Below are 24,334 nucleotides of genomic sequence, written 5' to 3' on the forward strand. Positions count from 1 at the left end.
CTCTTCCATTATTCACTTTGTGGCATGTTAGGCTTCACTTATGGTAAATAAACCTCACCTAACAACATAAGATCATTTAGTATTTTTCTAACAGATGAGAATGACGAGTCAGTTAACAAGGAGATAAAAATAAGGGAAGGGCGTTGGGGTATGTTACAGAGGGTATTGAATGTCAACTAATAAAAGTTATGACGGGGATTGTGTACTTTCTTTTCAATGTTTTGGATAACAAAGTGTAAAATTGCATTGGGACATGTAATGTGGGGTAGGGATAGCTGATTTATGCCCATTAAGTCATACTATCGGGTCGCGTTTTGTTGGGGATATAACTATTTGTGTAAGCCGCCCAGGAGGGGCCGGGTTATGCAAAGAGGAACCAACAGAAAGAAGCCCAAGACCAAAGCATGAAGATGGCGGTTCATAGAGGGCTTAAGGCCCACAGGCGACTTAAGGCCCGTTGTAGTAAACCTCCACAGTAATATGACTTGTATCATAAGGTAGACTTAACTAGTCACCGAGCCAGACACTGTTTATAAGCCGGCCGGGACTCTGTAAGCCGCAGGGCATCGACCTGTGTATATAAGGGGACGGCCTGCTGGTGGCTTAGGGCAAGAAACAACTGATCGAGAGCCGGGCATAGCATATCTCGCTCCCTGGTCATCGAAACATCAATACAAACCCAACTAGACGTAGGCCTTACCTTCACCGTAAGGGGCCGAACTAGTATAAAACCTCTCGTGTCCCTTGTCCCGATTAACCCCTTCAAGCTTCCTAGTTGCGATGGCTCCACAACTAAGTCCTTTCACGAGGACATCTGACGTGACAATTCCACGACAGTTGGCGCCCATTATGGGGCCAACACACGGTGGATTTGAGTTCTTGAAGGGCAACTTCGAAGGGCTCAAGGGATACGCAGTGGGCCGGATGACCAAGAGTCGTCGCGGCAAGATCTACATCGACGACGAAGGCTGGGGCCCTGACGCCGGCTCAATTGAGTACGGGTACCGGGTCCCCTTCGGAGGGATCCACGTCTTCATCGGCCGGATTGGTGAGCCGGGACCTAAGCCGGACAACTGCACCGACCTCGTCGAGACGGCTCAGCGTGCGAAACTCGCCCGAGCTCAACCCGGCATGAAGCGTGTCTTTGTGGGCTGCATCCACGGAGAAGAGCTTTCTGAAGGACCTGAAGATGGTGGTGAGACGGTCGTCCTCTCTGACGGTGATTCGTCCGCCGGTTCAACAGATTCGCTGTATCAAGTACAAGATGGCGTGCTCGGGGGCTGTTCCGATGGCTTCAGTATTTCGGACCCCTGTGAGTCGCCGAATTGGGCAGGAGTCTTCATGGCTGGGACACAACCCGGACAAAACTCTACAGCCTCTATGGCAATTACGTCCGGGATAGGGACAGCCAGGGCAGGTGGCCCTGTGCGCCCGCCGGCTCAGGTGTTGATAGACCTCATGGACAAGCTTACGGCCCTGTTAACCGCCACGGTTATCCCTGCGAACAAAGATGAGCATGACACAGAGGTGGCATGGGTACGTGAGGAGATAGCTCAGGCCAAGGAAGCCTTGGCAGCTGAGGATACTAGACTAGCTACGGAGCGGGCGGCTCTCGATGCCCGGGCACAACGGTTGCAGTCAGAAGCTTACCAGCTCACGATGAGCTTAAACGCGTCCAATGAGGTAATGAGGAGGAGACACCAGAAGACCCAATCCCGTTTACCTCCGAATTATTACCCTCGGGTTCTATTTGCTACACCCGGAGCCAGCCCAAGTAACCCGCCAGATGCAAATCAGTTTATGACAGCCGGAACAGGGGGACCGGCTCAGCCTCGGGAGATGGTACCTCCTCATGGAAACATGGCGCCACCATGTTATGTGCCGATACCGCCGGGTCACTTTTCCAACCCCATGGAGAACTTAATCGCAGCATAAGCGTGTCTGGCGGCTCTCCCAATGGACGGGGATGATCCAACAGCAGTGGAGACCCGGAGAATCAGGGAACTTGTCCAGACGGCCCTGGCTCAGCAAGAGACCTATTCTTATAGCCGGGATAGGATTCATTCAACTCCTCCGCCTTGGTTAGCACCGCCTCGTCAAAACCGGAGCCCGAGTTACAGCAGGCACATGGAATCTAAAGCTTTGTCAAGCAACGCCCAACGTTGTAAACAACACGGTGGCTATAACCCGGTGCAAGACCGAGTACGTCAGGAGAACGAGCAGGCGGCTCAGTTGGCGGCTCAACAGGCGGCTCATCAAGATATTCCGGAGTATCCAACGACTTCTGTTGAGATGGGAGTAGCCACTAGAACCGGTGGTGTTCCTTGTTTGGTACCGGCTTTGCGCAACGTGCGCCTGCCCAAGGACTTCAAGGGACCTCGAAAGGTGCCAAATTATACGGCCGACTTACAGCCTGGAGCAAGGATCGAGAGTTATGAGATGGCCATGGAACTGTTGGAGGTCACTGACGCGGAAATGGCTAAGTATTTTACCATGATGTTAGATGGAACGGCCCGGTCTTGGTTAAAAGGTTTACCACCCAATTCCATTGGTTCGTGGGAAGAGTTAAAAGCCTGTTTCATCCAGAACTTCAAGGACACCTGTAAGCAATCTATGTCGATCATGGACTTGACGAATTGTAAGTAGGGGGAGGGTGAATCCACCACCCATTGGGTACGTGAAAGCACAAGTGCTCCCTAGGTGGTTTTGGTAATTAATGTCAACATATCTCTTGTTGGACTAACACTTTTATCTAGTATATTTCAGATAAGTTCAACATTGGAGTGGCATGGACTAAAGGATGTGGGAACTCCTTCAAGATGCTAAGGACAAAGGATTGGCTCAAGCTTCAAGCTCAAGACTCTTCATTTTACATTTTAGTGATCCAAGATCACATTGAGTCTATAGGAAAAGACAATACTATCAAGGAGGGATGAGGTGTTGCTTAATGAGCCTCTTGCTTCAAGAGCTTAGTGATATGCTCCAAATTCCCTCAACTACTTTCCCACTTCCACTCATATGTCCTAAACCTAAAGTCAAACTCGGCCCCACTGATTCTTTCTATCCGGCGCCACCGAGTTTTGATGTCTTAGCTACTGCCACAAACCCTAAGCAAATCGGTCTCACCGATAGGGATCTCGGTCTCACCGAGATGGGATTGTAATCTCTTTGTGTATGCCCATTATCAAAATCGGTCTCACCGAGTTTGAGCAATCGGTACTACCGAGATTACAATGCAAACTCTCTGGTTAACTTATTATCAAAATCGGTCCCACCGAGTTTGATAATCGGTCCAACCGAGTTTGCCTGGCCAACTCTCTGGTTAGCTAATTACCAAAATCGGTCTCACCGAGTTTGTGTAATCGGTCTCACCGAGATTACGTTATGCCCTAACCCTAACCGAGTCGGTCCTACCGAGTTGCATTTCGGTCCCACCGAAAACCCTAACGGTCACATTATTTGCTAAATCGGTCTGACCGAGTTTAACGATTCGGTCCCACCGAGTTTGGTAAATTGTGTGTAACGGTTAGACTTTGTGTGGAGGCTATATATACCCCTCCACCTCCTCTTCATTCGTGGAGAGAGCCATCAGACTAAACCTACACTTCCAACTTACTGTTTCTGAGAGAGAACTACCTACTCATGTGTTGAGGCCAAGATATTCCATTCCTACCATATGAATCTTGATCTCTAGCCTTTCCCAAGTTTCTTTCCACTCAAATCTTCTTTCCACCAGATCCAAATCCTATGAGAGAGAGTTGATTGTTGGGGAGACTATCATTTGAAGCACAAGAGCAAGGAGTTCATCATCAACGCACCATTTGTTACTTCTTGGAGAGTGGTGTCTCCTAGATTGGCTAGGTGTCACTTGGGAGCCTCCGACAAGATTGTGGAGTTGAACCAAGGAGTTTGTAAGGGCAAGGAGATTGCCTACTTCGTGAAGATCTACCGCTAGTGAGGCAAGTCCTTCGTGGGCGACGGCCATGGTGGGATAGACAAGGTTGCTTCTTCGTGGACCCTTCTTGGGTGGAGCCCTCCGTGGACTCGCGCAACTGTTACCCTTTGTGGGTTGAAATCTCCATCAACATGGATGTACGATAGCACCACCTATCGGAACCACGCCAAAAACATCCGTGTCTCCAATTGTGTTTGAATCCTCCAAACCCTTCCCATTACATTCTTGCAAGTTGCATGCTTTACTATCCGCTGCTCATATACTCTTTGCATGCTTGCTTGCTATGTATTGTGAATGTTAAACTTGTGCCTAAACTCCACCCAAACTTTAAAAAGGCTAAAAACTGCAACTTTGGCACTTAGTTTCTAATCACCCCCCCCCTCTAGACACCTCTTCTCAAGGTCCTACAAGTGGTATCAGAGCATTGATCTCCATTGCTTTGGTTTAATCACCATTGGAGGAAGATGGATGAGTCTACTTTGGGGAGTCTTAGACATAGAGTGCATATTCTTGATGGAGAGTATTTTCATGAGTGGAAAAATGAGATGCTTGTAATTTTCAATCAATATCATTTGAACAAGTACATTGCTAGTCCTTGTGCACCTTGTGTTGATCCTATGCATCCTACACTTGATGAGTCAATTGACATGATTAGGAATGTTAGAACTGTTAATCTTATCACTAGAGGCTTGCCTGGAAACTTGATTATTAAACTGCCTACTCTTGAGTGTGCCTACACTATATGGAAATTTCTTGAGGAACGATTTCCTAATTATTCTTTGAAAAATCTTGATGAAATTCTCCATAAGTCTATTGCCTTGAGTAAAATGAATACTAGTGATCCTATGTTTGGTGATCGTCTATTTGAGCTTACAAACCTTATGCGTGCCAAAGGAAATGTTGGTATTATTAATGATATTATTTCCGAAGCTATAAAAATTCATAGACAAGATGATTGTCAAAATCACTCTAACGAATCACCCTCTCTAGGATTTGATCCACCACATGACGATGTTGAACACGGATACTATGATGAGGATGATGATAGTGACTTTGATCTTGATGATGCAATGAGACATTTTGGTCTTATGGCAAATCTTCGGGGATATATGTCAGGAGGAAAGGAATGGGTCCTTGACAGTGGATGTACCGATCACATGACCGGAGATAAAGATATGTTTCGTGAGCTTGCTGATAATGATAGTCCTCGAAAGTACGTCACTTTCGATGACAACTCAAAGGGTAAGGTGGTTGGCCTCGGTAAGGTGGCCATCTCACATGATAGCTCCATACAAAATGTCATGCTCGTTGAATCTCTTGGATACAACTTACTTTCAGTATCTAGACTTGCTGACTTTGGTTTCAATGTCTTATTTACTGAAGTTGATTGCCAAGTGTTTCATCGAGACAATCATAAAATGGTCTTTACCGGTATACGTAGAGGTGATCTTTACATTGTTGATTTCACTAAAAAGGACCAACCTAAAACTTGCTTCATTGCTAAATCCTCAAAAGGTTGGTTATGGCATAGACGACTAGGTCACGTTGGCATGAGAAACCTTGACAAGCTTATTAAAGGGAATCATATCCTTGGTGTTAACGATGTCATATTTGATAAGGATAGACTTTGCAGTGCTTGTCAGGCAGGTAAACAGGTTGGAGGAAGGCATCCCGTGAAGAACATCATGACCACAAAGAGGCCACTCGAGCTACTTCACATGGATCTCTTTGGTCCCAACTCTTACAAGAGTCTCGGTGGAAATTCTTTTGGTCTAGTTATAGTCGATGATTTTTCCAGATTTACGTGGGTGTTCTTTCTTGATGATAAATCGTAGGTTCAGAAGATCTTCAAAAACTTCGCTAGGAAAGCCCAAAATCAATTTGAAGTGAAGATCAAGAAGGTTTGCAGCGACAACGGAATGGAGTTCAAGAACGCAAATGTGGACACCTTTCTTGATGAAGAAGGGATTTCACACGAGTTCTCGGCTACGTACACACCTCAACAAAATGGAGTTGTTGAGAGGAAGAACCGGACACTCATCGAAATGGCGAGAACGATGCTTGATGAGTACAAGATGCCGAAGCACTTTTGGGCAGAAGCGGTTGAGACAGCTTGTCATGCAACAAATCGCTTGTATCTTCACAAGCTACTCGGCAAGACGGCATACGAGCTACTCACCGGTAACAAACCCCAAGTTGGATACTTTCGAGTATTCGGCTCAAAGTGCTACATTCTTGATAAGCATCATCGTTCTAAATTTGCTCCTAAGTCTCATGAAGGGTTCCTACTAGGTTATGGCTCAAACTCTCACACTTACCATGTCTACAACAATTTCACCCGAAAGGTTGAAGAGACGGTAGATGTGAAGTTTGATGAATCTAACGGCTCGCAAGTAGAGCAATTGCCAATTGATGTAGGAGACAAAGATCCTTCGGAAGCAATCCAAGACTTGTCTATTGGCAAGGTCCGTCCAACGGAGGTGAAGGAGAGTACCTCGTCTGTCCAAGTGGAAGCTTCTACTTCACAACAAGGTGAACCAAGTGTTGATACGGAAGCATCCACAAGTGGGACACACCAAGATGAAGGAAACGAGGAAGTGCATCAAGATGAACGTCAACAACCTCCTTCTCCACCACGACAAGAGAATGACAACGCCAACAATGAAGAAGGCCAAGAAGAAGAACAAGATGAAGAAGATGTTCAACAAAGATCCAAGCAAAATCTTTCACGAGTTCGAGCAAGAATCGCTAAAGACCATCCCGTCGAGCAAATCTACAATGATATTCAAACCGGGAGAATCACTCGCTCAAAAACTCGTTTAGCTAACTTTTGTGAAAACTATTCTTTCATCTCTAGCATTGAACCTATGAAGGTCGAAGAAGCATTGGAAGATCTAGATTGGATAAATGCTATGCATGAAGAGCTACACAACTTTGAGAGGAACCAAGTTTGGACATTGGTTGAGAAGCCCGGCAACAACCACAACATCATCGGTACCAAATGGGTGTTTCGCAACAAGCAAGATGAAGATGGACAAGTAGTTCTCAACAAAGCACGTCTCATCGCCCAAGGCTATACACAAGTCGAAGGTATGGACTATGGTGAGACTTATGCTCCCGTTGCTAGACTTGAGTCTATTCGCATCTTACTTGCCTATGCTAATCACCATGATATCACATTGTACCAAATGGACATTAAAAGTGCTTTTCTAAATGGTGAAATAGAGGAGGAAGTTTATGTTAAACAACCTCCCGGCTTTGTCAATCCTAAGAAACCCAATCATGTTTACAAACTTCACAAAGCTCTTTATGGTCTTAAACAAGCTCCTAGAGCATGGTATAAATGCTTGACCAAGTTCCTTATTGAAAAAGGCTTTGAAATTGGGAAAATTGATTCCACACTCTTTACTAAAAGGGTTAACGGTGAACTATTTGTGTGCCAAATCTATGTTGATGATATTATATTTGGTTCAACTAACCCTCATTTTAGTGAAAAGTTTGGAAAGCTAATGTCGAAGAAGTTTGAGATGTCAATGATGAGTGAACTCAAATTCTTTCTTGGATTGCAAATCAAGCAAACTAAGGAAGGTACTTTTGTCTCTCAAATGAAGTACACTTAGGACTTACTCAAGAAGTTCAATATGCAAGAATGCAAAGGTATGTCTACACCCATGCCTACTAGTGGACATCTTGATTTGACCAAAGATGGTGAACCAGTTGATCAAAAGGTTTATCACTCTATGATTGGTTCATTGTTATATCTATGTGCTTCACGTCCCGATATTATGCTAAGTGTGTGCATGTGTGCAAGATATCAAGCTGCTCCTAAAGAATGTCATCTTAAGGCTGTGAAAAGGATAGTGAGATACTTAATCCATACACCAAATTTTGGCATTTGGTATCCTAAGAGGGCCTCTTTCGATCTTGTTGGCTACTCTGACTCAGACTATGCCGGAGACAAGGTTGATAGAAAGTCCACTTTGGGTACTTGTCAATTTCTTGGCAGATCTCTTGTGTCTTGGTCCTCCAAGAAACAAAACTCGGTATCCTTATCCACCGCCGAAGCTGAGTATATTGCCGCTGGTTCATGTTGTGCTCAATTGCTTTGGATGACCCAAACTCTTAAAGATTATGGGATATATGTGAGACATGTTCCATTACTTTGTGATAATGAAAGTGCTATCAAAATTGGTCATAATCCTGTGCAACATTCTCGAACTAAGCATATTGAAGTTCGTCATCATTTCATTCGAGATCATGTTGCTAAGGGTGACATTGATCTTAAGCATGTTTGCACCGAAAAGCAATTAGCGGATATATCCACTAAACCTCTTGATGAGAAAGTGTTTTGCAGGTTAAGAGGAGAATTGAACATCATTGATGCTTCAAACTTGGAGTAGAAACTCCATTGGATACATGCAAGACATGAGCTTATGACTAATCCTGGATATTTTTCTTATGATGAAAAACTTATGTCTTGGATATATTTGTATCTTGCATGTTATCTAACCCTTGTAGGTACTTGGTTGAATCAAATTCCATGAGGTTGAAACCTACTCATATCTTGAGCAATCTCTACATCACAAGTCTCTACACAAGGTGGTTGAAGACAAGGAAGCACGAAAACCATTCAAACATATCCTTTGACAAATTCTATGTTGAGCTTCATGATTGTCATTTTTGGATACACAAGTGCTCTTCCTTGCAAGAACTAACCCATGTAGGTAGATGGACTCACATTCCAAGTGGTGCTCCAAATTCTTGATGAGCTACATCAACCTTGAGCAACCCACGCAAGTTCAACTACATGGACAACACCACCAACCAAGGTATGTTATTCCATCTTAGAGAAGCTTTACTCCGAGACATGAGCTAAAGCAACTCGACAAGATGTGAATACATCAAGATGCTTAAATGAAAAATGGCAACCCCATTTTGAGCTTAAACAATGAGTATGACCTATGATCAAGTGATCTCACTTGACTCCTAAGTCAATATACTCCAACATAGGTGACTTCGTCGCCGACCATCTCTAGATGAAGTGCCCTTGTGTTTTCTTCTGTGTTTTTGCATTTGTCTCATGCATATTTGTTTCCCCTTTCAAAAAAAAACTTCATCTAAATTTCTTTCTGTTTGCTCTGCATTTTCTGCATCCAATTCATTGCATATCATTTAGTTAATTCCTTGCAAATCTTTGTGAGATCCTATTAGTCTAGTGAGCTGAGGTGACAAGTGTTTTCTTTGTGATGAACTCGGTTACACCGATTTGTTATTTTCAGTCCAACCGATAATTTACAACTCGGTGCCACCGATTTCACTACAGGAAAAACAGTTTGCCACTAATTCTGTGTTTCGTCTGTTCCAGCTCCACTCAATGAATCTTGTCCTTTAACAAGCATCACATTTTTATCATTGCTTTATGTTGTGACTCAAGGATCAAACCCATTCACGTCAAATTCCAGAGGGAGAGAGAGAGATTACATCTTTATCCAGCCCTTCTTAGAAATTGATGTCAAAGGGGGAGAGAGAGATCACATCAAAGCATATCATTTAGAGAGAGAGAGATCACATCTCAGAGGGAGAGAGAGATCCTTCAAGGGGAGAGAGAGAGATCTCCATGGGGAGAGAATACTAGTAGAAAGTATCTCTCAAGGATCCCAGATGCTTGGTGTTCAAGAGGAGAGATGCCACATGTCTTCTTGAGGGGAAAGACATGTTCATATGTGCTTACTTGCATTAGCTTGCATTAGCTCTGTTCTTTGTATCTTTCAGCTCTGATTTTCTGTTCCCTATCTTCTCCCAGTATCCCATGTTAGATTCAGGGGGAGCAAGACATCTAAGGGAAAGATATCATATAAATTCATTGCATATCTTTACTCTTGGGGACATGTCTAATCAACTGTAGTACTTAGTACTCACTCTCTACATGTAATCCTAGTATTGGTATTCTTGTGGTTTCTTCTGTTTGCTCTGGCTAGTAGATGTATCTGTGTTATCTAACCTTGTTTACACAGGTTCATTCCATCCTAAGCTAACTCAAGACTACAAGGTAAGTATATGCATCACAATCATGTGTATGAGGAATTCTTGCTGGTGTACATACTATTTGCAAGAAGGACTCATGGGCATGAAGGTATTTCCTTTAATATTCTTTTTGCTCTGATGCATATAGCCAAGATACATGTAACACATTGCCTGCTCTATCATGGTTATGCTATCACATGCTTCTATACTTCATATTCACATGATTGCATACCTGTAGGGGGAGCCTATGCTTGTTACATGTCTTTCCAAAGCTTTACTTGCTATTCTTTATATCCTTATCTAAAGCTTTGATGTATGTTGTCATCAATTACCAAAAAGGGGGAGATTGAAAGCACAAGTGCTCCCTAGGTGGTTTTGGTAATTAATGTCAACATATCTCTTGTTCGACTAACACTTTTATCTAGTATATTTCAGATAAGTTCAACATTGGAGTGGCATGGACTAAAGGATGTGGGAACTCCTTCAAGATGCTAAGGACAAAGGATTGGCTCAAGCTTCAAGCTCAAGACTCTTCATTTTACATTTTAGTGATCCAAGATCACATTGAGTCTATAGGAAAAGCCAATACTATCAAGGAGGGATGAGGTGTTGCTTAATGAGCCTCTTGCTTCAAGTGCTTAGTGATATGCTCCAAATTCCCTCAACTACTTTCCCACTTCCACTCATATGTCCTAAACCTAAAGTCAAACTCGGCCCCACTGATTCTTTCTATCCGGCGCCACCGAGTTTTGATGTCTTAGCCACTGCCACAAACCCTAAGCAAATCGGTCTCACCGATAGGGATCTCGATCTCACCGAGATGGGATTGTAATCTCTCTGTGTATGCCCATTATCAAAATCGGTCTCACCGAGTTTGAGCAATCGGTACTACCGAGATTACAATGCAAACTCTCTATTAACTTATTATCAAAATGGTCCCACCGAGTTTGATAATCGGTCCAACCGAGTTTGCCTGACCAACTCTCTGGTTAGCTAATTACCAAAATCGGTCTCACCGAGTTTGTGTAATCGGTCTCACCGAGATTACGTTATGCCCTAACCCTAACCGAGTCGGTCCTACCGAGTTGCATTTCGGTCCCACCGAAAAACCTAACGGTCACATTATTTGCTAAATCGGTCTGACCGAGTTTAATGATTCAATCCCACCGAGTTTGGTAAATTGTGTGTAACGGTTAGACTTTGTGTGGAGGCTATATATACCCCTCCACCTCCTCTTCATTCGTGGAGAGAGCCATCAGACTAAACCTACACTTCCAACTTACTATTTCTGAGAGAGAACTACCTACTCATGTGTTGAGGCCAAGATATTCCATTCCTACCATATGAATCTTGATCTCTAGCCTTTCCCAAGTTGCATTCCTCTCAAATCTTCTTTCCACCAGATCCAAATCCTATGAGAGAGAGTTGAGTGTTGGGGGGACTATCATTTGAAGCACAAGAGCAAGGAGTTCATCATCAACGCACCATTTGTTACTTCTTGGAGAGTGGTGTCTCCTAGATTGGCTAGGTGTCACTTGGGAGCCTCCGACAAGATTGTGGAGTTGAACCAAGGAGTTTGTAAGGGCAAGGAGATCGCCTACGTCGTGAAGATCTACCGCTAGTGAGGCAAGTTCTTCGTGGGCGACGGCCATGGTGGGATAGACAAGGTTGCTTCTTCGTGGACCCTTCTTGGGTGGAGCCCTCCGTGGACTCGCGCAACCGTTACCCTTCGTGGGTTGAAGTCTCCATCAACGTGGATGTACGATAGGACCACCTATCGGAACCACGCCAAAAACATCCGTGTCTCCAATTGTGTTTGAATCCTCCAAACCCTTCCCTTTACATTCTTGCAAGTTGCATGCTTTACTTTCCGCTGCTCATATACTCTTTGCATGCTTGCTTGCTATGTATTGTGGATGTTAAACTTGTGCCTAAACTCCACCCAAACTTTAAAAAGGCTAAAACTGCAACTTTGGCACTTAGTGTCTAATCATCCCCCCTCTAGACACCTCTTCTCAAGGTCCTACAGTACGCCAGGTTAAGGAGATAATTCATTCATCTGATAAGATGGATGCCGGCTCTGCAGTCCTTATGTTGGAAAAGAATTGCAGCTTTGAGCCGTTGAGGCAGAAACTGGGGCGCCTTAAACGTGACTGCAAGGATATGGGTACGCTAATGGCAGCTTTAGTCAAATATGCCGATTCTGATAGTACCAAGGATCCCGCGTCGGACGATGAAAAGACAGGGAAGGGAAAAAGGAACGGCAATGGAAAGGGTCAACAGCACAACCCGGTGAATCAAAGCGGCAATAAGCGTAAGGCGGATGGTAACCCGGAGTTTGTAGCCAACGCTAATGCACAGGGTAACAATCAGAGACGTAAGGGTAAGTGGCCTCGATCCGGTGGGTCAGGCCCATCTCTTGAGCAGCTACTCAATGAGCCCTGCCCGAAACACGGCACCCGGGAGCACCCCGATACACACCTGTGGAAAGATTGCACGATCATGAAGGAATTTAAAATTTCCAATACCTTTGATGGCAGTCATGGATCTGGCGGCGGTTCAGGGGCTGGCGGTTTTCATTGCCAGGGCGGCGGCTCAAACTCCGGTTTTCAGGGACCTCCGGGTGGAAATAATCAACAGCAGTCTGGTTAGGGCGGGCAACAGCAGTAGCAGTCGGGTTATCAAAGCCATCCGAAACAGTTGAGTGGTGGGCAGTACCATGTGTTTACCACTAGCTTATGCAAACGTGACCAGAAGGTTCATAAGAGGGCCATAAATTCTGTTGAGCCGGCAATTCCTTGTTATTTGAGATGGTTAGAGCAACCCATTATATGGAGCAGAGAGGATCACCCTCCATGAGTCGATAATCCGGGTCAGTAAGCCTTGGTGGTAGCACCCCGGGTTGGTGGATATAAATTCAGTAAGGTACTCATGGACGGAGGTAGCAGCATCAATATCCTCTATTACGAGACTTTTGAACGCATGGGGTTGACTAAGAAGAATCTGAGAACATCCAACACTGTTTTTACATGGGGTAGTTCCCGGCAAGTCGGCTTACCCAGTTGGCAAGATTGAATTGGAGGTGGATTTTGGGGATGAGTATGATTCCAGGGCTGAGAAATTGACGTTTGAAGTAGTTAAATCAGGAGTCCATATCATGCTCTGTTTGGGCGACCGGCTTATGCTAAATTCATGGCACGGTCGTGTTACGTTTACTTACAGCTCAAGATGCCGGGTTACAAGGCACCATCACTGTGCATGGGAGTCGAAAGGTGGCCTTGGAATGTGAAGAAGGCGACGCGGCTTACGCTCAGACTGCCTGTGCCGCGGAGGAGCTCAAATTTTATTAAGACAATGTTGACCCGGTGGATATGACCTCCCTCAAGAAACCAACTACTGAGCATGACCCGGCGTTGAAGTTTAAATCGGCCGCTCAGACAAAGCTTATTGACTTTACCCCAGGAGATGCCTCTAAGCAGTTCAGTATCAGTGCCAATTTGGATCCTAAATAGGAAAGCGCGCTCATCGAGTTCATCCGTGAGAACCGGGACAGCTTTGCATGGAAACCTTCTGACATGTCGGGTGTACCGAGGGAACTCGCTGAGCACACTCTCAATATTGATCCAAAGTATAAGACGGTCAGGCAGTTTCTCCGACGGTTCAACGAAGAGAGACGAAAAGCTATTGGGGAAGAGGTCGCCCGGCTCTTAGCGGCCGGGTTTATCGTTGAAGTTTTTCACCCGGAGTGGTTGGCTAACCTGGTGTTAGTGCTCAAGAAGAACGGCACTTGGCGGATGTGTGTGGATTACACGGACTTAAACAAGGCTTGTCCGGCTGATCCCTTTGCTCTCCCCCGTATTGATCAAATCATTGATGCTATGGCGGGTTGTGAACGTTTGAGCTTCTTGGATGCTTACTCTGGCTATCATCAGATCAAAATGGCAGTTAAGGACCAGGAGAAGACAGCTTTCATCACTCCGTTTGGAGCCTTCTGTTATGTATCTATGCCATTTGGACTCAAAAGTGCCCAGGCGACTTATCAGCGGTGTGTGCAGAACTATTTGCACGATCAAATTGGGCGTAATGTTCATGCTTACGTAGATGACATTGTGGTGAAGTCGAGAGAAAAGGAAACCTTGATATCTGACCTGAAAGAGACCTTTGATAATCTCCGGGTTTACAAGATGATGCTTAACCCGGCCAAGTGTGTATTTGGAGTACCTGCGGGCGAGCTCTTGGGTTTTCTGGTGTCGAACAGAGGCATTGAAGCTAATCCAGAGAAGATCAAGGCGATTACCTCTCTGGCTAAGCCGGCGTGTATCAATGATGTTCAATGTCTGGCGGGTCGTATTGTCGCTTTAAGCCGGTTCATAAGCCGGTTAGGGGAGAAGGCCTTACCGTTATATCAGATGATGAAGAAAACAGACACCTTTGTCTGGAGTGATGCTGCTAACACTGCCTTTGAAGATTTAAAAAGACAGTTGACTGAGCCGCCGGCTCTTGCGGCTCCCATTGATAAAGAGCCACTGTTGTTATATGTGGCTGCTAACTCACGGGCCATCAGTGTTGCCATCGTGGTGGAGCGTAAGGAGGCAGGCAAGGAGCACCTGGTTCAACGGTCGGTTTACTACGTCAGTGAGGTGCTCATTGAGTCTAAACAAAGATATCCACATTGGTAGAAACTTCTTTATGGTGTGTTCATGGCAAACCGGAAGCTGAAGCAGTACTTCCAAAGTCATCCTATAACGATGGTAAGTTCAGCCCCTCTGGGAGACATCATTCAGAATAGGGAGGCCACGGGATGAATCGCTAAGTGGGCTATTGAGCTTGGGCCCTATGGTTTGAACTATATGCCCCGTACTGCTATCAAATCTCAAGCCTTGGTGGACTTTATCAATGATTGGACAGAGTTGCAGGCACCTGAGGAGAAGCCGGATAATACATACTGGACTATTCACTTTGATGGGTCCAGGCAGTTAGAAGGCTCAGGGGCTGGAGTTGGTTTAACTTCCCCTCGAGGTGACAAATTTTGTTATGTGCTCCGGCTCATGTTTCCCCGTACTAACAATGCAGCTGAATACGAGGCCTTGCTCCATGGTCTCCGGATGGCCAAGGAGATGAATTTGAGCCGGGTAAGGTGTTTGGGCGACTCAAATCTCGTGGTTCAACGGGTCTCAGGCAAGTGGGATTCTAAGGATCCCCTTATGGCGGCTTATCGTCGTGAAGTAGATGCTGTTGCTGGGCACTTCAAGGGGTATCAAGTGGAGCACATTTATAGAAGGAAAATGAGGCGGCTGATGCATTAAGCCGGTTGGGATCTCAGCGTAAGCCGGTGCCGCCTAACACCTTTCTTGACGTTTTGCATAATCCTTCTGTCAAGGTACCTACAGAGGAAGAGCTAGCAGTGCTAGACCCGGAGGCACAGTTGGTGGCTGCGCTTCACGTCATCCCAGATTGGACATTGCCATACTTGGCTTATATGACCCGGGGAGAGCTGCCTGAGGATGAGACCTTGGCGAGACAAATTGTCAGGCGGTCCAAATCCATGACAATTGTTAATGGCGAGTTACATCACCTCAGTGTCACAGGGGCATTCCAGCATTGTGTGTCACCTGCGGAGGGTCAAGAGATACTTCGAGAGATCCATGAAGGAGATTGTGGTCATCATGCCGGTTCAAAATCTCTAGTGGCCAAGGCTTTCCGTCATGGGTTTTATTGGCTGACGGCTCATGCTGATGCAGAGGATCTTGTTAACAAATGTGACGGATGTCAAAAATTCTCACGACAAGCTCATGTGTCGGCTCAAGAATTGAGGATGATTCCAATTACTTGGCCGTTCGCAGTCTGGGGGCTTGACATGGTGGGACCCTTCAAAAGGTCTAAGGATAAAAAGACACACCTCCTGGTGGCAGTGGATAAATTTACAAAATGGATTGAGGCAGAGCCGGTCAGTCAGTGTGATGCAGCCACAGCGGTTCAGTCCATCAAAAAGGTGATCTTTTTTTTTGGTTTTCCACATAGCATCATAACTGACAATGGCACTAATCTCTCCAAGGGTGCCATGGAGGAGTTCTGTCAACGAGAACATATCCGGCTTGACGTTTCGGCTATTGCTCATCCTCAATCCAATGGTCAAGCAGAAAGAGCTAATCAGGAGATCTTAAGGGGTATCAAACCACGGCTCTTGGTCCCCTTACAGCGGACTCCGGGTTGTTGGGTGGAGGAGTTACCCTCTGTGTTGTGGAGCATCAATACTACGCCTAACAGATCCACGGGTTATACACCTTTCTTCATGGTTTATGGAGCAGAGGCAGTTCTGCCAAGTGATATCCGGCATGATTCGCCCCGAGTGGCGGCTTATGTTGAGGCTAGTAATGAAAAAGCTCGTCAGGAGGCACTGGACTTGTTGGATGAGGAGCGAGACTTCGCAATAGCCCGCTCAGCGATTTACCAGCAAGACCTTCGTTGCTACCACAGCCGCCGGGTCAGAAGCAGAACCTTTCAGGAAGGCGACTTAGTGCTCCGGCTCATCCAGGATCAGTCTGATATGCACAAGCTATCTTCGCCTTGGGAAGGACCCTTTGTGGTCAGCAAGAATCTGAACAACGGGTCATACTACCTCATTGATATTCGAGAGCACAAGGACTCATGTAAGTCGGAGGAGGAGACCCGCCGGCCGTGGAATATCGCCCATCTTCGGCCTTATATACTTAAGCCACCGACTCTTAAGATGTATATACTTTTGACGATGTACATATTATATAAAGCAATAAAGCAGGACCTCTGTCCTTTTTTACCATAAAGAATGTTTTTATGTCTTCTTTATCAGGTGGTGAACACTACCAACAGGGAGCGGATCATATCTGAATCTGGCTTTCCCTTTGGTCAGGCTTATGATCATACCTGAATCTAGCCATGATCACTTGGGGGCTTCCTGTTCAAACATAGGTCGTATTCGAACCAAAGAGAACATAGCTGTCGATACCCGCTTGATCGGCATACTGCCAAACCCACTTGGGGGCTTCTTGATCATATTTGAATCACAGCTTAACCCCTTTGGGCCTGACGTGGATTGTATTCGAATCAGCTTTATTAAACAACTCTTATGGTCACTTGGGGGCTTCTTGTTCAAACATGGGTCGTATCCGAACCAAAGAGAACATAGCTGTCGATACCCACTTGATCGGCATCGCCAAAGCCACTGGGGGCTATATGATCGTATCTGAATCTTAGCTTAACCCCTTTGGAATGGTTTACTGATCGTACTCGAATCAGAAGCATGTAAATTATTTTGACTATCCTAAGACCTTGTGAAAAGCATTATGAGATGTTTTTTGTCTTTCTGGTTTAATATTGGTCACACCAGGTTGTTAAGTACCAGGTGAGCATCATATCAGCAGGAAAGATTATCAAAGGATCGCAGGTATGCTATTATGCTTATGCTTAGCAAAGTATAGTCATAAATCAGTCTGTTTATGATGTTTTTTGGTTTGTGTTCCGGGTTATCAATACTTTCCGTGACCCCGGACGTGATAAAATGCCAAGGGAATTTTGCTTGTTTTATGTGCAAATTTAACACGCCAAGGAAATAAAAGCCAGAAATATATAGCAGTGGCGGCTTACGAAGGTGTTAAGCGCTAGGAACATGCGCGAAGGCATGACAAATATTGGGAAGTTTTTTCTACCCTATTACAAGACTCCCCGAGTCTGAATAAATGAAGCATTGTTTTTTACAAAACACCTGGCGATTCACCCCTTCGGCAGGCTTGAAGACTCCGGGTTATCCTTCTCCGCTTCTCTGTCGGCTGTTTTGTCCTGGAAAGTTGACGAGGCCCAGTCAATGCCGCTCAAAGCTTCAAACTCAGCTTCATCATCTATTAAACCGGCTGGGTCCACTTCAGGGGCAAAAGTATGCTTACGAATTGGAGGGATCAGGCTGATTTGATCATATGGAGTGTTTGGAATTCTCCGGTTCTCACTGTCATAACCCGGCGCATACTTGGTAAGGTCAGTGTCGTTTCCAATAAGGGTTGCCACGGGACGTATGGCTTTGACACAGGCGGTGAAATCATGGTCGTCAAATACAGTACCGTCCTCCTTCAGACTTGGGTATCCAAGGGCAAGGTCGGCTGGGTCTAGTTCTGGGAGCCATGCTTTAGCCCGGCCCAATGCGGCTACGGCCCCGGCTCTTGAGGACGCCCGCCTTAAATCTTGGATCCGCTGAGGTAGTACAGTGAGGCCCTTCAACACGTCTTGCAGAAGGTGGGGACTGGTATTTGATAAAGCTACAACGGCCAAGGCACGTTGTGACCCGGTGTACAGCTGTTCCACTAGGGTGTAAACCGCCTTAAGCTTGATCAGCATGTTTTGCTTAAGATTGGTACTCCTGGTGCCTGTGTGTGCACAAGCATAACAGTAAGCCGGAGGTAACTATTACAATAGTCATTGGAAGATTACAAAGTTTGAGGTTTTGCACAGTAACTTACCGAAGATGGCTGAGACCATTTGAGATATCTGTCGTTTTAAGTTGGACAGCTCGGTTGTTGCCTCTGCAAGAGATGCTTCTGTTGTCTCGGCCCGAGTCACCAGTGAAGCCTTCTCATCAGCCCAAGCTTTCTTCTCTGACTCAAAATTTTTCTTCAACTTCTCATTTTTAGAGACACTGAATTCAAATTTGGAGTTGGCCTCCTGAGTTTCAAGTTCTTGAGTTTCCAGACGACTCTTCAGGACAGCAAGCTCCGATTCAAATTGACTTATGGTGGCCTTCATTGACACCAGGTTATGGTAAGGATCATAGTAAGGTAACATTCAAGTCCCAAGCACTTTACAAGTAAAGATACTTGGCACTTGGGGGCTAATGTATGCTAAAGAATTTTAAACCTATCATACCGGGTCAAACATATTAAGTCTCAAGCACTTTACAAGTAAAGATACTTGACCCTTGGGTGCTAATGTATATTGCAAATTTAAAACTATCATGTTATAACCGGGTTAAATATATTATCTTTGAACCGGATAAACTAACAAGTAAAGCAGATTTCTAAGTCTACAGCATATTTATTCATAAGCAATAGACTTGGGGGCTGGTACAGTATCTAAGATTCAGGTAAATAGTATAAGTTATACCTCAGATTTGTGCTGTATTTGTTTCACCATGTCAATTTCCAGGTCACAGCTATTATGCACTTGATTCAGATAGCCCGAGACTACATCACCAATGCTTAAGTGAGTATAATCAATAATGTCCTGCTTGGCTTTTCGGCGTTCGGCAAGTTCTTCCTTGGCAGTATATTTGGCAAGGACGGTAGGCTGCCCTGGTTCAACAAACTGAGACCTCACAATCTCAACTTCCGGGTCATTTGTCTTGATCGGGCTAGGAGTCTCCGGGTTATCAGAACTATTGAGAGTATCTTCGGCGGGTGGATCAGAGGTTGGCACTGGAATATTAGAAGCCGGTTTAGGCGGCGGCTGATGGGTAGAGTTGTCTAGAGCAGACGTATTAATCACCGGTTCAGTTACAATCGGGTCTTGGGACGGCTTATTCTTCTTTGCCCTCTTGCTGGGTTTCACTTGCATGTTGTTAACAAAGGCAGAAGGATGAATACTAAAGCATGGGTAAAGTAAAGCTCAAGGTACATAAGGTTACATTACCCGGGAGCATTTTTGAAAGCGGGCATGTTTGATTGCATGGATTCGCCGGAAGAAGGAGAGGTATCCTGATAATTGGAGTCGGGCGAATTAAGCCCGCTAAAGGTAAAACGGAACGTAAATCGGAGATAACCTCGGTCTGATGCTTCCTGGTTACGTCAGGTAAGCCGGAGGAGAGTTCCGCATCCTTGTTGTTCCGGGTTTGCCTCCGGTTCTCAAGCTGTTGTTGCTTCAAAAGAAATTGAGGATCTTGATAAGCAAGAGCATGTGAAAATCTTACTTTCCGGATCACCCTTCGGATCTTTTGCTTTGGCAAAGGCTCTGAGTCGGAGGAGATTATAGTTACCTCTTCATCGGCTGCTTGAATGTTCCATGATCCTCCTAAAGGGGTAGAATGTCAGACAGGTAATGACAAGGGAGTTAAGAAAATTTAAAGATTACCTCTTCATCATCCGAAGAACTATCATCCAATTTGAGTAAGTCGGAGGCGCTGGGTTTCTTCTTCTTTGAGGTTCCCGTCTTGGCGGCTCTCCTTTCGGTTTTCTTGGTCGTCCTGGCTTGTTTGGCAGCCTCATGGTCATATTTGACCTTTCAAAAGTTATCATCAGCCTGTGGAAAAGGATAAGGAATTATGAGTACAAAAAAAGGGTATAATGGAGCAAAGAGTATTTATTAAGATTGATAACTTACTGCAGGGGCCGGGTTCTTCTTGCAAAAGGGAAGTAAGCCGAAGGTGTTATTCGTCACAGTGCCCTCCTTCAGCAGCGACTGGGTCGTAGCATCCACCACATCATCTGGTAAGTCGTCAGGACTATGGCGTAACGGGTCATCCTTTTCGCCTGTGTAAGTACACATAAGCCAGAATGACAGCTTAATGGAAGTACTCGCCAAGTGACCCAGACTCGGACCAGATCGATGACGTTTAAACCGTTTCCTAAGAGAGCTTTGATCTTCTTGATGGTGGGATTGAGAGGCAGACGCTCAACGGCCGTCAGTTTGTCTGCTAGCGGATGGTTGAACTCAAGGTGCAGGACACGAAAGCCGGGTAGAGGCTTCTCATCAGCCGGAGAAGTGTTCTGACAGTAGAACCATGTTTTGTTCCAATCTTTTGGGTGACTCGGTAGCTCAGCATAAGGAAAAAGGCAGTCTCTCCTTCGCTGGATCGAGATGCCACCAAGCTCAAGACTAGGCCCATTGGCGTGTTCATTTTGCCGATTCAAGTAAAAAAGTTCTCTGAACAAAAGCAGGCTTGGCTCCTCTCCCAGATACACTTCGCAAAAGACTTGGAAATTGCAAATATTTGACACGGAATTGGGTCCGATGTCTTGAGGTCTAAGGTCAAAGAAATTCAAAACCTATCTGGAAAATTTTGAGCCGGGAGGAGCAAATCCCCGGCTCATATGATCCGTAAAAATTATTACCTCCCCTTCTTTGGGTTGAGGCCTCTCTTCAGACGGGTCAGGGGCACGATAAGACATGACCTCCTTTTTTGGCAGGTGTCCAGATTTCACGAACTCAGCCAGTTTACTCTTGGTAACTATGGATGGGACCCAATTGCAGGTGACAGGGGCTTTGGCAGCCTTAGGAGCCATGACAACAATTGGCCTATGACAAAATAAGAAGATCTGGTTCAATTTTAACCCGGAAGAAATATCTTAATTATTCAGGGTGGCGGCTTAATAAGGGGCCTAATGACATAAGGATAGCTGTGCAACAGTGTTTAAGCCACCACATGTATCAAAAGCAGTTCAAACCTCTTAAGGTCATAAGAAGCAAGTAAGATTAACAGATCAGTGTTATCTATTTGAACCGGCTACATAGGCAGTTGAGTTTAAGCGTATTCAACAGAAGCATTTTTCCGGGTGATACAAACAGGTTTCATAATCTGCTACTGGTGTTGGAGATCAAAGATCTATTCTGATAAGAAAATTTTCTAGACCTAAAAGCTGATGCAGACGTGTTCATAGGCTTGAAAGAGGCTCTTAGGCAGAGAAAGGGATCTGATTTATATCCAAAACAAGTGCGAAAACAACTACCGCGGCCATTTTATATCATTCTCAGATCAGAAGAGGCATCTAAGAAGAGAACTAACCAGGTTTTGGTTCTAATGGTGATGAACTCCGACGAACTCGAAGGTCCTAATGTGGATCTAAGAGGCAGGAAAGAGGAGACTTATGATGCAGGGTTGCAGCGGAGGCTCGTCGCGTTTCTCTTGTCAAACCAGGTTGATGTAGCGGCCAGAGTTGGTGAAGACAAGATCTGCGACGGCGGCAGAGCTCGAGTGACAGAGAAGCAGCGAGAGGAAGGAGACGACTGGAAGGAGGAGAATGGGAAGACCTAGGTCGCGCCTATTTATAAGAGAAGGATAACTGAGGCGGTGCGAGAAACGAGGAGATAGAATTTATTATCCAGCGGCCCTGACGCCTCGATTCTTGGGATGGTCAGTAAAGGCAAAGATCCGTTGGAGGATATGACGGAGTATAAATAAGTTCTATTGATGATGACGTCACGGTGATTTAAACCGGATCTAGATGATGACATCACAGCGGGTTAAAATTTTCGCGCAAGACAAAAGACTGAAGGACAGTTCCATAAGGTATTTTAAGATTGACATGAACGGGTTCAAATCAATCTGGGGCCTAATGTTGGGGATATAACTATTTGTGTAAGCCGCCCAGGAGGGGCCGGGTTATGCAAAGAGGAACCACCAGAAAGAAGCCCAAGACCAAAGCATCAAGATGGCGGTTCATAGAGGGCTTAAGGCCCACAGGCGACTTAAGGCCCATTGTAGTAAACCGCCATAGTAATATGACTTGTATCATAAGGTAGACTTAACTAGTCACCGAGCCGGACACTATTTATAAGCCGGTCGGGACTCTGTAAGCCGCAGGGCGTTGACCCATGTATATAAGGGGACGGCCTGCTGGCGGCTTAGGGCAAGAAACAATTGATCGAGAGCCGGGCATAGCATATCTCGCTCCCTGGTCATCGAAACATCAATACCAACCCAACTAGACGTAGGCCTTACCTTCACCGTAAGGGGCCGAACTAGTATAAAACCTCTCGTGTCCCTTGTCCGATTAACCCCTTCAAGCTTCCTAGTTGCGATGGCTCCACAACTAAGTCCTTTCACGAGGACATCTAACGTGACAATTCCACGACAGGTTTGGATATACCCACTGGTACAAGATTATATCCATGCCCTACCCACAACCAATCGGGTTGGGTTTGGGCGCTGCCCATGGATAGAAAGCATATCCAAACCCTATCCATTCGGGTCGGATATCCATGGATAAAATTGCCATACTTAATTACCGTGCAACTTTCGCCGGTGTATTAAACCCACCATATACCCTTCCTCAAAACAGCCACCATACCTACATATTATGGCATTTTCATAGCCATTCCAAGATATATTGCCATGTAACTCCATTGTTTCGTCATTATGAGTTTGAGTTTACCTTGAGTTGTAATTTTTGAGTTGTAAGTAAATAAAAGTGTGATGATCATCATTATTAGAACATTGTCCCATGTGAGGTTAAAAAAATAGAAAAGAGAGAGGCCAAAAGAGTCTCCAAAAAAGAGAGAGAAAAGGAGTCTCCAAAAAAAGAGGAGTCTAAAAAAATTAGAGAAAAAGAGAGAAGGGACAATGTTGCTATCCTTTTCCACACTTGTGCTTCAAAGTAGCACCATGTTTTTCATAATATAGAGTCTCCTATTTTGACATTTTCATATATTACTAGTGGAAAAATTTCATTATATAACTTGCCTTGTATATTCCAACAATGGGCTTCCTCAAATGCCCTAGGTCTTCATGAGCAAGCAAGTTGGATGCACACCCACTTAGTTTTCTTTTGAGATTCCATACACTTATAGCCCTAGTGCATCCATTACATGGCAATCCCTACTCACTCACATTGATATCAATTGATGGACATCTCCATAGTCCATTGATTTTCCTAGTTGATGTGAGACTTTCTCCCTTATTTTGTCTACTACCACATTCTATTCCACCTATAGTGTTATGTCCATGGCTCACGCTCATGTATTGCGTGAAGAGTTGAAAAAGCTGAAGCGCGTTAAAAAGTATGAAACAATTTCTTGGTAGACACCGGGGTGGTACATGATTTATACTTTGTGTTGAGAAGAGGGAGTATAACAAGACTATATTATTTTGTAGGGATAACTTTCCTTAGCCATGTTATTTTTGAAGTTTCACGATTTTGCATTCTAGTATGCTTGAAGTATTATTGTTTTTGTGTTAGTATTGAACTATTGTTTTGAATCATATGGATCTGAATATTCATGCCAAATGAAATATATTACATTGCTAAATATGTTGGGTAGCATTCCACATCAAAAATTCTGTTTTTATCATTTACCTACTCGAGGACGAGCAGGAATTAAGGTTGGGGATGCTTGATACGTCTCCAACATATCTATAATTTTTCATTGTTCCATGCTATTATATTATCAATTTTGGATCTTTTATATGCATTAGTATGCTATTTTATATCATTTTTTGGGAATAACCTATTAACCTAGTGCCCAGTGCCAGTTGCTATTTTTTCCCTTGTTTTGGCTTTTTTAGATAGGAATATCAAACGGAGTCCAAACAGAATAAAAATTTTGCCAATATTTTTCTTGGACCAGAAGACACCTATAAAACTTGGAGATGAAGTCACAAGACCCATGAGGGACGACAAG

This window comes from Triticum aestivum, chromosome 2B (genome assembly GCF_018294505.1).
Source record: "Triticum aestivum cultivar Chinese Spring chromosome 2B, IWGSC CS RefSeq v2.1, whole genome shotgun sequence".
NCBI lineage: Eukaryota > Viridiplantae > Streptophyta > Magnoliopsida > Poales > Poaceae > Triticum > Triticum aestivum.